The sequence below is a fragment of the Callorhinus ursinus genome, unplaced genomic scaffold (assembly GCF_003265705.2).
Source record: "Callorhinus ursinus isolate GAN/ISIS: 27379988/994484 unplaced genomic scaffold, GSC_fseal_2.0 scaffold24, whole genome shotgun sequence".
Lineage (NCBI taxonomy): Eukaryota > Metazoa > Chordata > Mammalia > Carnivora > Otariidae > Callorhinus > Callorhinus ursinus.
In genome coordinates, this window is record NW_027397086.1 from 17,894,360 (window position 1) to 17,908,736 (window position 14,377).

Below are 14,377 nucleotides of genomic sequence, written 5' to 3' on the forward strand. Positions count from 1 at the left end.
TTGGGTCTACCTCTCCACACACAAGGAAAAGTTAGCCTGAGTTTATCCTGCAGCTGGACTAGAATGAGGTTGGAATCTGTTTTTCTTGGAAACCAACTTCAAAATTCTTGTCTTTTAGAACATTGTGAAGATGAAAAAATGAAAAGATGTTGTAATATCAACTTGAATAATCTACAAATGGATTTTTTTAAATATAAATGCTTAAAGGAACAAATGCAGTTGGTATTTGAGCCTTTATATCTCAGATTCAATGTCTTTGGGGCTTCAATTCTATATTCCAAACAAAACAAACTCGATTGCAGTTTAGCCTTTTTTGAAAAGTTTAAAAATGTTAGCCTCACCCCAAAGTAATAGTTTCTAAATTTAGCCAAGTGACTTTCTTTGGCCACCCACAAACTTCAGTATGAAACTGCAGAAATTTGTACAAATTGAGCATTGGCACTCAGATATTCATAAAAATACACAAATAAATCCAGTTTCCTACCTACCCCCTGATTACCATGATGGCCTGCAGTCCCCAGGCACCTGCCAGGGACTCTCAAACTTAATGCAGTCACATGGAACCTTGGTCCCTTTCATCCCCTTTCCCCCATCTGTTCCGTTTCTCGTCCCTCCCACCTCCCTGGAGATCTCGCTCTATCCACCACCCAGTTATCTGGACCCATCATCCGTTCTCTCCTGCTTCTTCCACCTCATTTGCTGCACTGGATTTTCCTTTTTAAAAATGCTCTAGGGGCGCCTGGGTGGCTCAGTCGTTGAGCGTCCGCCTTCGGCTCAGGTCCTGATCCCAGGGTCCTGGGATCGAGCCCCACGTCGGGCTCCCTGCTCAGCGGGAAGCCTGCTTCTCCCTCTCCCACTCCCCCTGCTTGTGTTCCCTCTCTTGCTCTCTCTCTGTCAAATAAATAAATTTTAAAAATCTTTAAAAAAAATAAAATAGAATCAAAATATTTGTTGTTTTCCCCCATTCTGAGATTCTGATAGGCGTGCACCCTTCCCACTTCCTGGTTGAGAATCTCTGATCTAGCGGTAATAAGTATTTAGGGAAATAAACAAGGGACCCCAGCCTTTCTTGCATCCGTAGCAATGACATCTCCAGAAAGTATACATGATGAGAACGTAAAACACAGCTTGGCAATTAGGGCTTCTGAATGCCAGGTGACCTTTTCTCTCCCAGTGGAAATGTCGTTGTCGTGTTTCTCTTTTAATTTGTGACTAAGAATGAATGTCGTCACCCATAATCTCTTGCTTTTCTGATTACTGGTCACTGTATAAATAATACCGCTATGTGTAATTGAATTCCCCAAGATTGCAGACCTATTTAAAGAGAGTCAGTCCTTTATTTGAGGAATAATGGAGATAAACCTAAAGAGGTACCGTCCTTCGTGATACCAAGGCGAATTTGAAGATAACTCCTGGCTCTAACGTCTCGGGAGATTATTGGCCATTTGTTCATTCAGCACACTCTAAAGTACTTCCTATGTGAGGTCCTGGGGTCACAAAGTCCAATAAGGCAAGGCTCTTGCGCCTGCTGAGAGGGAGAGAGATAACTAAGCAGGCATTTAGTAAGCATTGTAAGTGGGGTGCCTGGGTGCTTCAGTGGGTTAAGCGTCTGCCTTCGGCTCAGGTTGTGATCCTGGGGTCCTGGGACCGAGCCCCGCATTGGGCTCCCTGCTCAGCGGGGAGCCTGCTTCTCCCTCTCCTTCTGCTGCTCCCCCTGCTTGTGTACTCTCTCTCTCAAATAAATAAATTTTTAAAAATCTAAAAAAAAAAAAAGCATTGTGAAAAGGGGTTCGTAAAAGATAAGAGGAGCACAATGGAAGAGGAAGGAGCCAGAGTGACATCTGGGCAGCGTCTTGAATGATACAATACTCAGGAAGGTCTAGATGATGCTGTGGTAACAGATAAACCTTAAAAATTCACGGCTTTCCAGCGATGAATACAAGTTCATGTCTACGAGCTGGGCAGCCATCATCTTATCATCTAAACACATCTTACTTTATCATCTAAAACACATAACCTGCAAAGTCTCCTTAGCAGTGTAAGAGCAATGACTCTTAACATGTCCCAGTTCTTAAATGCCTTGTCTGAGAGGTGACACATGGAACATACTTAAAATACACAGTATTATTGCATGGGATATACTTATCCTGAAACAGCATCTGTCGTTTATTTGAAATTCAAATCTAACTGGGCATCCTACATTCTTTTTTTTAATGTTATGTTAATCACCATACATTATATCATTAGTTTTTGATGTAGTGTTCCATGATTCATTGTTTGCATATAACACCCAATGCTCCATGCAGAACGTGCCCTCTTTAATACCCATCACCAGGCTAACCCATCCCCCCACACCCCTCCCCTCTAGAACGCTCAGTTTGTTTCTCAGAGTCCATAGTCTCTCATGGTTGGTCTCCCCCTCCGATTTCCCCCCCTTCATTCTTCCCTTCCTGCTATCTTCTTCTTCTTCTTCTTTTTTTTCTTTAACATATAATGTATTATTTGTTTCAGAGGTACAGGTCTGTGATTCAAGAGTCTTGCACAATTCACAGCGCTCACCATAGCACATACCCTCCCCAATGTCTATCACCCAGCCACCCCATCCCTCCCACCCCCCTCCACTCCAGCAACCCTCAGTTTGTTTCCTGTGATTAAGAATTCCTCATATCAGGGGCGCCTGGGTGGCTCAGTCGTTAAGCATCTGCCTTCAGCTCAGGTCATGATCCCGGGGTCCTGGGATTGAGCCCCACGTCCGGCTCCCTGCTCAGTGGGAAGCCTGCTTCTCCCTCTCCCACTCCCCCTGCTTCTGTTCCCTCTCTCGCTGTGTCTCTCTCTGTCAAATAAATAAATAAAATCTTTAAAAAAAAAGAATTCCTCATATCAGTGAGGTCATATGATACATGTCTTTCTCTGATTGAGCATCCTACATTCTTATTTGCTAAATCTGGCCATAGTTAAGGAAAAGTTTGCCAACATTTTGTGAATGGTTGCCCCTCCGAGCAGCAGGGATGGATGGGCCCTAAGCATCAATCTCATGTTTTGAGCTACACAGCCCCCACGGGCACCAAGAGCCCTTGCTGGGGCAGGCAGGGAAGAACTTAGGCAGTGGCCACAAGACCATAGCTGTTGGAGGAAATGCCGGGCTTTCTGTGCGGGTGGGAGAACTGTCCGTGCCCTCAGGAGCTCTTCCCTACGCCAAAGGCTCCCACACACCTGGCCTGGAAACTCACACGGGCTTCTAGGGTCAAAGCTGGTCCCATCTGGTCAATTGCAGAGGGAAGAGTCCTTCCGGGCACTGAGTCTGTCCAAACATCTTAGTGGCCAGGTTGGCTCCAACCCAACCTGGAGCAGGGCACAGGGCGAGGTGTGCTAATGTTCTGGGATCGTGCCCTCCATAAAAACCCCCATCAAAGGCACAAGGGTCCGTCTCCAAAGCTCCAGCATTCAGGCTCAGCCTTCAATATGGCAGAACATGGGCATGTTTCAGAGCCCACACTGGCAGGCCTACCCCTTATATCTGCAGAGCCCAGGGCAAGAATAAACATACCTCATGTTGAAAAACATACCTTCCTAAATACAAAATAGAAAAATATGTGAAAAGCTCTGAATTTTACACAGCTGAAAGTTGGCAGGCTATTAAAGATGACTTTCCCACTTATGGCACATGTCTGGGTGTTCTGTTGAGAAGCCAGTGATACTTGGATAAGTAATAAAATAAAGACATTCATAATTTATAATACATATATATATAGATTTCCCATAAATTTTTAAAATTTATCTCAGCCAAATTATGTTGACATATTAAAGATTTTCACATAATTTGTATTCCCCTGGCAGTAATCATCCAAAGCAGAGGTTGGCAAACTTTTTCTATGAAAGACTAGATAGTAAAAATTTTAGGTTTTGTGGGCCATATGGTTTCTGTGAAAACTCTCAGCTCTGTCACTGGTATATGAAAGCAGCCATGGACAACATGTAAATGATGAGCAGCATAGCTGTGTTCCAATAAAACTTTATTTACAAAACAAAAACAGGTGGTGGACCAGATTGAATCCTGTAGGATTAAAAATCTATTTTAATTGTGTTTGCAGGGTACACAATTTGAATATATTTTATCAAAAACGGTAGATCACAATTAAAATGAAAATCTTCAATTATTTTAGTACATCTTCAATAAGTTGTCTTCTAAACTGTTCAAAATCCTCTGTTAAAATTCAAATTCAAATTATGATTAGTCAATATCAATATTTTAAGTCAAAATCACGTAAAGTGGACTTTTAATTTTTAAAGATTTGATTAAATCTTATTAAATTCTACTATTTAGTAGAATTTAATACTATTCACGATTAACTATCACGATTAACGTGATATTCACGATTCTAGCCTTTAATATTCATTTTGGTGCCAACATAAAGAACTGGTATCATGCTTCGTCTGCATTAGATCTAGACCTCTCTATTTGCAAATTTAAAAGTCAGATGAACTGTTAATGTTGCAAAAGTTTTCTCAATGAGCATGGTTGCAAAAACTGTGCAAATTTGTGAGTACCTTTAGAGCCATGAATTGGATAAAACATGAAGGAAAACAGAATATGGACACTCAGCACTCTGGGAAGTGTACTTCATCACACCAGGGTCTGTTACATTTGTACCATCCCAGAGAAAGGATTTAATAATTTAATTAATCTGTCTTCTCTCTTTTTTTATGTACTTTCCGTTTCCAACCCTTCCTCTAGTGTGAGGTGTCTCCTCTTATGCCAGCAAGGATACAGTGATAAACTTTCAGGACATTTGGAAGCTGCTGCCTCTTGTTTCAAGAATGTGGGGCAAGAGAAATGGAGAAACGTTTCCTGAGTCTGATGGGGTCGATCATGGGATGGATGTTTAGACTTACAGGGGGATTCTGCCAACGCTAAGAGTAGAATCCTGTGTGAGAGCGCACATCTGTGGCTTTGGAGAAATCAATTTTAATGTTTATGCCCAATCTTTCTTTTTTCTTCCTTATAATTTTTCTGTATTAAAACATTCCACTTTCCCAGGAGACCATGGAAGATGGCAGAGGGTGGATCCTGGTGCTCAGTGGCCCAGGCATCTCCCAGGGCAACCTGATAGCCACCGTGGCCAAATAGGTACCACTGGGCCAGGAGGTAATGGTCATGTGCTGTGAGGGCATCAGCATTTCTGGCAATTTCTACAGAAAGAAATTAAAGTACCTGGCTTTCTTCTGTAGGAGGATGACCGCCAGCCCATCTTGTGGCTGCCCCCAGCCATGCTTTATGAAGGTGTGAGGCCAGGCTGCCCTAAGTACCCCAAGGTGTTCGATGGGCCCCACTGCCCCATGACAAGAAGAAGCAGAGGGGGGTTCCTGTTGACCTCAAGGTTGTACGTCGGCAGCCTACAGGAAAGTTTGCCTGAACCCATCACCTGGCTCTGCGGCTGGCTGGAAGAAGCAGGCAGTGACAGCCATTCCCCAAAAGAGGAAGAAGGCCAAGACCCATTGCCTGAAGGAAGAACAGCTTGCAAGGCTAGTGGCTAGTGAGACAGTCCTAAAACAACGTTGAGAAGAAAATTAACAAATACACGGAGGTCCTCAAGACTCTCAGCCTCCTGATCCGAGCCTGATAAAGACTGTTTATTCCTCAAAATAAAATTTAAAAAAGGTTCCGTAATTCACCTACATTGCTTTTATGATCAGATGATGAAAATGCTATTTTGTGCATTAATAAATTAATTTTGGGGGCACCTGGCTGGCTCAGTCGGTAGAGCACGCAACTCTTCATCTCAGGGTTGCAAGTTGGAGCAACTTTTAGGTAAGAGATTACCTAAAAATATATTTAAAAAAATAATTTTTAAGAATATGATTGTAACATGCAGGACCCTCTGAAAAACAGGGTTCAGGATGTAGGCTCCTCTTACTATAATTAAAGAGCATCCTGGCTTGGAACATTTCCTAGGGAAGCTCTTTGAGAGAATGAAGGCTTAGGGCTCGGGGCAAGCAGGATTTTCCTTTTAGCTTGATTTTAATTTCTGACTTTCTTTTCTGTGTCTATGGCAAATCAGACACCTCCATCCCTTAGCAAATTTCTTTATGTGCGCATTTTTCAGAGAAAAGCCCTTTTCTGTCTATCTCATGTTCCCTTTTGGGTTCCAATTTTCACCTGTTGAAAACCTACCCATATTTTAGGGTCTTGCTTGAAGACCTCCTTCTTAATATCTTTCCTAATCTTGGCAGCCAGAAGCCCCCTTTTTGAGGCCCCATAGGTCTTTCTTTAAGCCAGACAGAAATACTTCTTCTTTTTTTTTTTTTTAAGATTCTATTTATTTATTCATGAGAGACAGAGAGAGAGAGAGAAGCAGAGGGAGAAGCAGGCTCCCAAGGAGCAGGGAGCCTGATGCGGGACTCGATCCCAGGACCCTGGGATCATGACCTGAGCCGAAGGCAGACGCTTAACCATCTGAGCCACCCAGGCGCCCCAAGCCAGACAGAAATACTTCTGGAAAGCTAGGTTGGCGTATAAGCCACAGTCCTTCCTACATCTTTGCAGAGGTTACAACTGTAGTGTGTGGCTTAAGGAGGCCATGGAGTCTCCTTGCCCAGTACCTCCCCTTTTAAACCACCCTAAAGAGGTCCTGGGAGCTAGCCGGAGGGTGACTTCAGGTTCATTATTCCTGGAGGGGGGTGGGGTGGAGAGTTGGTCTTCAGAAAGCCATTGATAGTGTATTCTGGAATCCTCACGTTCTAAAATACATGCCATAGACTGCATCTAACAAGGTAAAGTATATGGGTGTGCATTAAAGGTTATACACCTGAATTATATAAAATTTGAGTGTATTACAAGGGTTTACTATCAGCACCTGGGGGAAAGATCCACTTGTTTCTACACTAAGTCAGACTATTCCCAGAATATTGTGTTCAGTCCTGGATATAAATAACACCTTAGGTAGATAGAGTTTAGAACAACAACAACAGGGGGGCTTGGCTGGCTCAATCAGTAGAGAGTGTGACTCTTGATCTCAGGGTCCTGAGTTGAAGCACCACGTCGGGCATGGATCCTACTTCAAAATAAATAAAACAACAAAACCGGGGCGCCTGGGTGGCTCAGTCAGTTAAGTGTCCGCCTTTGGCTCAGTCATGATCCCAGGGTCCTGGGATTGAGCCCTTTGTGGGGCTCCCTGCTCATCGGGGAGCCTGCTTCTCCCTCTCCCTGCCCCCTGCTTGTGCTCTCTCTCTCTCAAATAAATAAATAAAATCTTTTAAAAAAATAAAAATACAAAAATAAAACAACAAAACCAAAAGGAGTTACTGAGAATGATAAGAGATGCAAAGCCACATCCTAGAACATCACATGGAGAGGGAGGCCAGGTCAAATGAGTTAGGATTTGTGGAAATGCATTTTCACTAAATGAGAAGAGAGGGACTCTTATGAGCCAGTATGCTCATAAGCTATATCACACCTGCTGTTTTTGTGCCTTGCACCCTTTATCCTTCTGATAAAATGTTGTTCTGTGTTTCCATCAGGAACCACTCCTCTCCAGTTGGGTCTTTGGGATTTGGAGGAGGCTGACCCCACACTCACACTTCGGGGTGAGCCGGGGGGTGCTCTCGGCTCATTATTGGCCCTATTATCTGGCAGTGGGGTGGTTGGCTTAGCTATGGGCGCTTGTCTCCAGGGATAAACAGCCTCAAGGCTTTTGTGTCCCTCTTGGGGATGAGAAGCTTTCTCCATCCACTGAGTTTGAAGCTGGGAGGATATAAGAACGGCCACTGCGGGGACCATGTTGTAATTGTCAGGGGAAAACCTGAGGCAGGAGCGAGCAGAGCCAAGAGGAAAAACTGGGTTTCTGGGGCCCCGTATGAGTTTGGCGAAGTCCCATCTTCTGTCCGATCTGTCAATGACTCTTTTAGGTTATGGGAGCCAATGAACTCCAGTTCTGCTTTCAACATTCTGGATCATTTTAAGTCACTTGAACCAAAAGACTCCTAGATGGTCCACAGCAGGGCTATGAAGGAGAGGGACCGGGGAGTCGGTAAGCTAGCCTGTTTGGGCAGGCGGAGCGAATACGATTGAGGTGATGTGTGCCAACCTCACACGACATGTGAGCATCTAAGATTTCTGGCCCGTCAGCCCAACATTGTGGCTGATATTGGCAAACTGAGTTTCAGAAGTAGCTACCATGATGAGAAAGAATAATTTGATTTAAAAATTACCTGTGAGTGCATAGTGTTGATTCCAAAAACCTGCCAGGGAAAATCAAAGCATAAGAAATCTTTTGAACTGGCTAATACATGCTTTCTTTGCCATTACCGCCTTTGGCACAGATTCAAAGTTTCTTGCTCAGACCCATTTTTAAAACGACTGTATGAGCAAGTCAGTAGAATGTGAGGTGTCATCAGAGTCCTGGAGACAGTTCAGGAGACAGTCACCTGGGGATATATCATCTAGGAACCACGGAGCCCTTGAATGAACAGGAAATTGGACATGTCGGGAGATGAGTGATCTGCAGGTTTTCCACATTGGCCTGCTCCAAGGATGTGCCGCTGAGCCAAATATTAACACCCACTGGCAACCTAGGACAGTGACTGACTCCACTCCCTCTTTCCTTCCTTCCTTCCCCAAATATGTCGAACGTTTACGAGGTACCAGGAGTTTGCCAGATACAGGGATGGATAGCTGGTTAACACGGCACTTGCCATGCCCTTGAGCAACTTAAAGCCTGTGGGAAAGACATACAAGTAAGGGCAAAACGTAACTTATAGGGGGACTTTAGAAGTAGAAATGCAAACTTAATATACGCGTATTTCACTAAATGTAAATTGGACGTCAATTTTTTAAACTGGGGGGTGGGGCGGGAAGGAATCATTTGAAAATAGTACTGAAAATCCTGGCAGGGAATTACGAGTGCCAACACAGAGATGATTTGTGGGAAATATAAAGCAGATGTGATCAGATGAATAAAAACATGAAGGAGCCAATGCACCTGCAACCCCATGAACGCAGAGAGAGAGGATCTCCAAAAAAGTGAACTTTCTAATTAGAACTCTGGAAAGACTCCAAAGCAAAATTCTCAGGTGCCTGGCGGGCTCAGTTGGTAGAGCCTGTGACTCTTGATCTTGGGGTTGTGAGTTCAAGCTCCATGTTGAGCGTGGAGCCTACTTCAAAAAATAACTGGAAAAAAAAAGATTTATTTATTTATTTTAGAGAGAGAGAGCTTGATTCGGGGGGACAGAGGGAGAGGGAGAGAATCTCAAGCAGATTCCCTGCTGAGCGTGGAGCCCAATGCAGGGCTCCATCCAACGACCCTCAGATCATGACCTGAGTGGAAATCAAGAGTCTGCGCTCAACTGACTGAGCCACCCAGGGGCCCCCCCACCAAAATAAAACTTAAAAGAAAAAAAAAAAAGAAAGAAAGCAGAGATTCTCACCTAGGCAGTGGAAATATATCCAAACTTCTAAAACAGACAAGACTCCCATGGAAAAAATAACAGTCAAAAATCATTAAACAGGGGCACCTGGATGGCTCAGTTGGTTAAGCATCTGACTCTTGGTTTTGGCTCAGGTCACGATCTCAGGGTTCTGAGTTTTAGCCCTATGTTGGGCTCTGCACTCAGTGCAGAATCTGCTTGAGATTCTGTCCCTCTCCCTTTGCACGTCCCCTTGCTCTCTCTCAAATAAATAAATAAAATCCTTTAAAAAAATCATGAAACAACTGAGAAAACCAGCAGAAGAGTCATCAAACTACAAGGAAACGAACAACCTCCTGATAAAACAGAGTTAATCAGAAAAGAAAAGAATTTTAAAATACGATAGCTGGTATACTTGGGGGAATTAAAGAAGTTATCACATCTGTAGAAATAGAAACCATTCCAGAAAAAGAAACAGAGTTTTTAGAAATCAAAAGCATGATGGCTGAAATAAAAAAATATTTCAACAGGGACACCTAGCTGGCTCAGTTGGTGGAGTGTCTGACTCTTGATTTCGGTGGTTGTGAGTTCAAGACCCACACTGGGTGAGGAGCCTACTTAAAAAAAAAAATTCTGGGGCGCCTGGGTGGCTCAGTCGTTAAGCGTCTGCCTTCAGCTCCGGTCATGATCCCGGGGTCCTGGGATCGAGCCCCGCATCGGGGTCCCTGCTCCACGGGAAGCCTGCTTCTCCCTCTCCCACTCCCCCTGCTTGTGTTCCCTCTCTCGCTGTGTCTCTCTGTCAAATAAATAAATAAAATCTTAAAAAAAAAAAATTCAACAGATGGACTGAAGAGCAGAATTAGGTATGGACGAAGGTCAAATTAGTGAACAGGGTGAATTAGGGTAGTCTCAGGTGGAATTAGTGAATTAGAGTGGTCTCCCACATTCAGTGGATAAAGCTGAAGAAGAGGAAGGGAAGATAAATACGGGGTCATGGAGGCTAGAGGCACATTTTTAGAAATTGCCTACCATAAATTCCAGAAGGGATATACATAAAAAGAACTGAGAGAATGAAATAATCAAAGAACCAAAAGAAAAAAAAAAGTCTCTGCTGAAGAAAGGCTCAAATCTACAAATTGAAAGGGTTCAATGAGTGCTGGGCAAGAATAATGGGAAACTACATCCTCATGAAATTTCTGAATTCCAAGGGGAAAGAGGACATCCCCAAAGCTTGCAGCGGGGGTCAGGGAGACACACCACGTGGAAGGAGTTGATAACCAAACTGGCCTGGGGTTCTCTGCAACGCTATCGTGAGAAGGCTAAATTTTGAGGGAAAATTCCAGACCCCACTAAACTATCTTTTAAGTATTTTGAATTCAGAATTCTACACCTAGTTAGTTTATAATTACATTATGAAAGCAAAATCAGGACATATTTAGACATGCAAAGATTCAGAAAGTTTACCATCCAGGAAAACTTTCTGAAGGCGATACTCAACGACCTACCAGAAGAAGTTTAAGGAGGGGGTGGGGGCGGGGGGGAAGAGGGAAACATACGACAAAAAAAAAAAAAAAACCCTCAAAAAACAACCCAGCCATAAACAAAGAAACCAGCAAAACTCGTAGCAAAGTCCACTGCAAAATAATCGAATAAAGTGTTCCCATTTTGAAGATGGCACTATTTGCCAAGATCAGGGATCCGGGGCTCACCGTCAGCTGGTCTTTATCACACACCGTCTGTTGTGGGCTTCCTCAGCAACCGTGTCCGTCACTGCTGGGTGTGCCCCCCCCCCCAGTCTGCTTAGGGCTGTGGGTGGCTGCCTGGGGTCCTGGGCTGATCCTGGGTCCGGAAATGGGCCGTCAGCAGGCTTCCTTTCAGGTTTTGTGGAACAAACAGGCCCACAGCTGAAAATTCCTCAAGTGGGGCAGGTGACTGGGTGCGTGTGTGTGTGTGTGTGTGTGTGTGTGTGTGTGTGACAGACACCCAGTCTCCCTTGGTGCTGCCCCACCTCTTGAGGTCAGGGGACAGACGGGCGAATATCGTGCCCGCTGGAACCTGAACGTCGGTCTGTCAGGTGTCCGGAGTTTGTTCCCGAATGCACACCTGCTCCTCCAGCGTCTGCTGGTGCGATCACCGGGTGTCTGAGTCCCATCGGAGAGCACGTGCCGGGGGGTGGGGGTTGGGGGGGAGATGGGGAGGAAGGGCACTGCTGTGCGGGGGTTCCTCCCTGCTGTACTGAGCCACCCTTCCCACCCCGTTCGTTTTGCTGGTCTGAGAACAACGGGTTCGAGCGCCGGCCATGTGCAGCATATTTGCTACCCACGTTCGTTCCCCAGACTAACTTCAGGCCGGGTGTGTGGTTTGTGTGCGTGTTTGGGGGGAGGCAGAGACGGGTTACAGAAGGCAGAATAATCCTACTGTTTCTCACACGGGTCTGAGCGCCACTGAGCCTCCAAGAATGAGAAGTCCATCTATCTCTGCTTGGCTTAGAGACAGTCATCGGCAAGGCATTTCTCCACAGAGCCAGGTCCCTGTTACCAGTCTTGACAAATGTGCTTGAGAGGACACCTCTGTTCTGGGAGGGTCAGTGTGGCTCCTTTCAGGTGGCTTGTGGTGTTCTCAGATGTGATGTCAGCTGGGGAGGGGTGGCTGTGTGTGAACGTGCAGTGGGGTGTTTTAAAGGGACTCACTTTCATCTGTTTCAAACAGTTTTTCAATCAGCATACTTGGAAGTGTGAAACAAAATTCACCCAAGTAAATTTGAAGATTTAATTGGCTTTATTAAACGAGTCATGAATTGGGCAGCATCCCATCTAGCAAGCTGAGAAGAACTCTGAAGAGTTGCACAAAAGGGAAGGATTTTATGGGAAGGAGGATGGGGCAAGAAAGTTATTAGTAGCAGAACAGGATTGTTCCTGGCAAGGTCGCTTTCCCTTAGGGGGAAGAGCAAGGGGTCTTATCATGCAGATTATCTCCTCTTCCTTTGGAGATAAGGGCTCAGGTGATAGACTCTTTGGCTCTCCTGGGAAAATTCCTGATGGACTGGTTAAAACTACATTTCTGGGGAGGTTGAAACTGCAATTAGATTAGGTATTGAGCCCCCATTTGGGAATTTGGCCTAAGCGACACCATTTTGGGCATGTGGTTTTTTTTTTTTTTTTTTTTTTTTTGCAGCAAGGAAAGGGTTTATTCAAGAGGCAGCCAGATGAGGAGACAAGGTGGTGGGAGGGAGCTTCAAACCCGCCTTCCGGAAGGGGGAGAGAACAAGTTTTTTATAATCAAAGGAGTTGAGGCTACATGCATATTGATGAAGAGAGTGGGGGAGCATGACTTTTCATGAGTAAAGACGGAGTGTGCATAATGAGCAAACCTATATGTAACATACATCCCATATTCATTTGTGGGTAAAGACAACACCAGAACAAAGCAAAACCCAGCCCCTGATGTCAGGACAAGGGGAAGCAATTTAGGGCAGCTGGTATAAGCTGGATGGGGTCTTGGGCTCATTTTCTTGAATAAGAAATGCAGGGCCTTCCTTGTTCATGGGCTGGGACTGTATCAGTTGACCTTGAGTCCAGGCTTCCACAGAGACAGCTAGTGGGTTTGTTGGGTCTGAAAAGGCCCAATAGTTTATTGGGAAAACAGTTGTCTTGAACTCTCGCATCCCAGAGATCCTGTTCCTGGTCTTGTCTCTGTGCTGAGTCTTGATCATCAGGTTCTCTTTTTCTCTGGACATGGAATCTGGATCTCCGATTTTGAAACCAAATCTTTGGGTGGAACCTGGATAATACTGTTGCCTTCTTCCAACCTTCTGCTGCATCCCTTGCATCTTCATTGGTTGCTTTTTGGACTCTTGACTCTGGAATGCCAATTTCTTTAGCAAGTTGCTCTCTGGTATCGATGCCAGGATAAGGGTTGTTCATAAATGCCCCGATGAGGGTGTGTAATTGTGAAGAAGTATAGCTGGTACGACACCGTCTGTCTTCCCTACTTTGAATCTCCTCTTCAGAGTGATCTTGGTCTTGACTTGATTCTAAGTCCTCATCGGGTTCTGATTTTTTCTGGCACTGGTGCCTAGCTCTTCGATTCTGAAACCATATCTGGATTCTGGACTCATCAGTGTTGATTTCTAAAGCAAGTCTTTGGTAGCATAACCTGGGTAAGGATTTTGGTCAAATGCCTTGATGAGGATTTTCAATTGATCTTCTGTGAATTTGGTGCGGCTGCGTCTCTGATTCATTGTTATGGTCTTGTTTGGAGAGTTGTCTTGGGCCATGTTGGAAGAGAGTTCTGAAGTCTGTGTGTTTTTCTTTTTTTTTTTTTTTAAGATTTTATTTATTTATTAGAGAGAGAGAATGAGACAGAGCACAAGAGGGAAGAGGGTCAGAGGGAGAAGCAGACTCCCCGCCGAGCAGGGAGCCAGCCGCATGTGGGACTCGATCCTGGGACTCCAGGATCATGACCTGAGCCGAAGGCAGTCGCTTAACCAACTGAGCCACCCAGGCGCCCTGTGTGGTTTTCTTTTTAACAAAGTCTTCAAACGTTAAAATCATTCCTGTTCATGCAAACTTCAAGCAATAAGTTTAACACCAGAGTATATCAAACTCATTACAATGCGATATTCAAACCATTCCTGAAATGCCACATATAAGCAATTAACATTTGCAAATGTGCTAGTGGTATTCCCAAGCCAGACTCTGGGAAAAACAGTACATCATTTCTGCTCAGTAGCGTCATGATCAAGCAAGGGATTTTTTTTTTTTTTCCAGAAGAGTTCCAGAGTATTTGGTACCCAGCCTCCTTGTCCCCTTCTCCTTCTGGGCTAGTACCCAGATGGGCACCCACTGGGCAAACTCCAAACTTGACATTGGAAGCAGACATAGCAAAGGGCAGCCTGAGGAAAAACCCTAGAGAGAGTAGACCGGTATTCACCTTCTACTCCCTTGTGTCTTCCTCCTTCCCACACCCCTGGCTG

The 14,377-nt window shown here is 44.7% G+C and overlaps 2 pseudogenes; one reads left to right on the top strand and one right to left on the bottom strand.

Moving 5' to 3' along the window:
- The first annotated feature begins 5,044 nt into the window (after positions 1 to 5,044).
- On the top strand, positions 5,045 to 5,731 carry LOC112836693 (large ribosomal subunit protein uL13 pseudogene; annotated as a pseudogene).
- Positions 5,732 to 12,149: 6,418 nt separating this feature from the next.
- Positions 12,150 to 13,714, bottom strand: LOC112836625 (double homeobox protein A-like; annotated as a pseudogene).
- Positions 13,715 to 14,377: the final 663 nt, after the last annotated feature.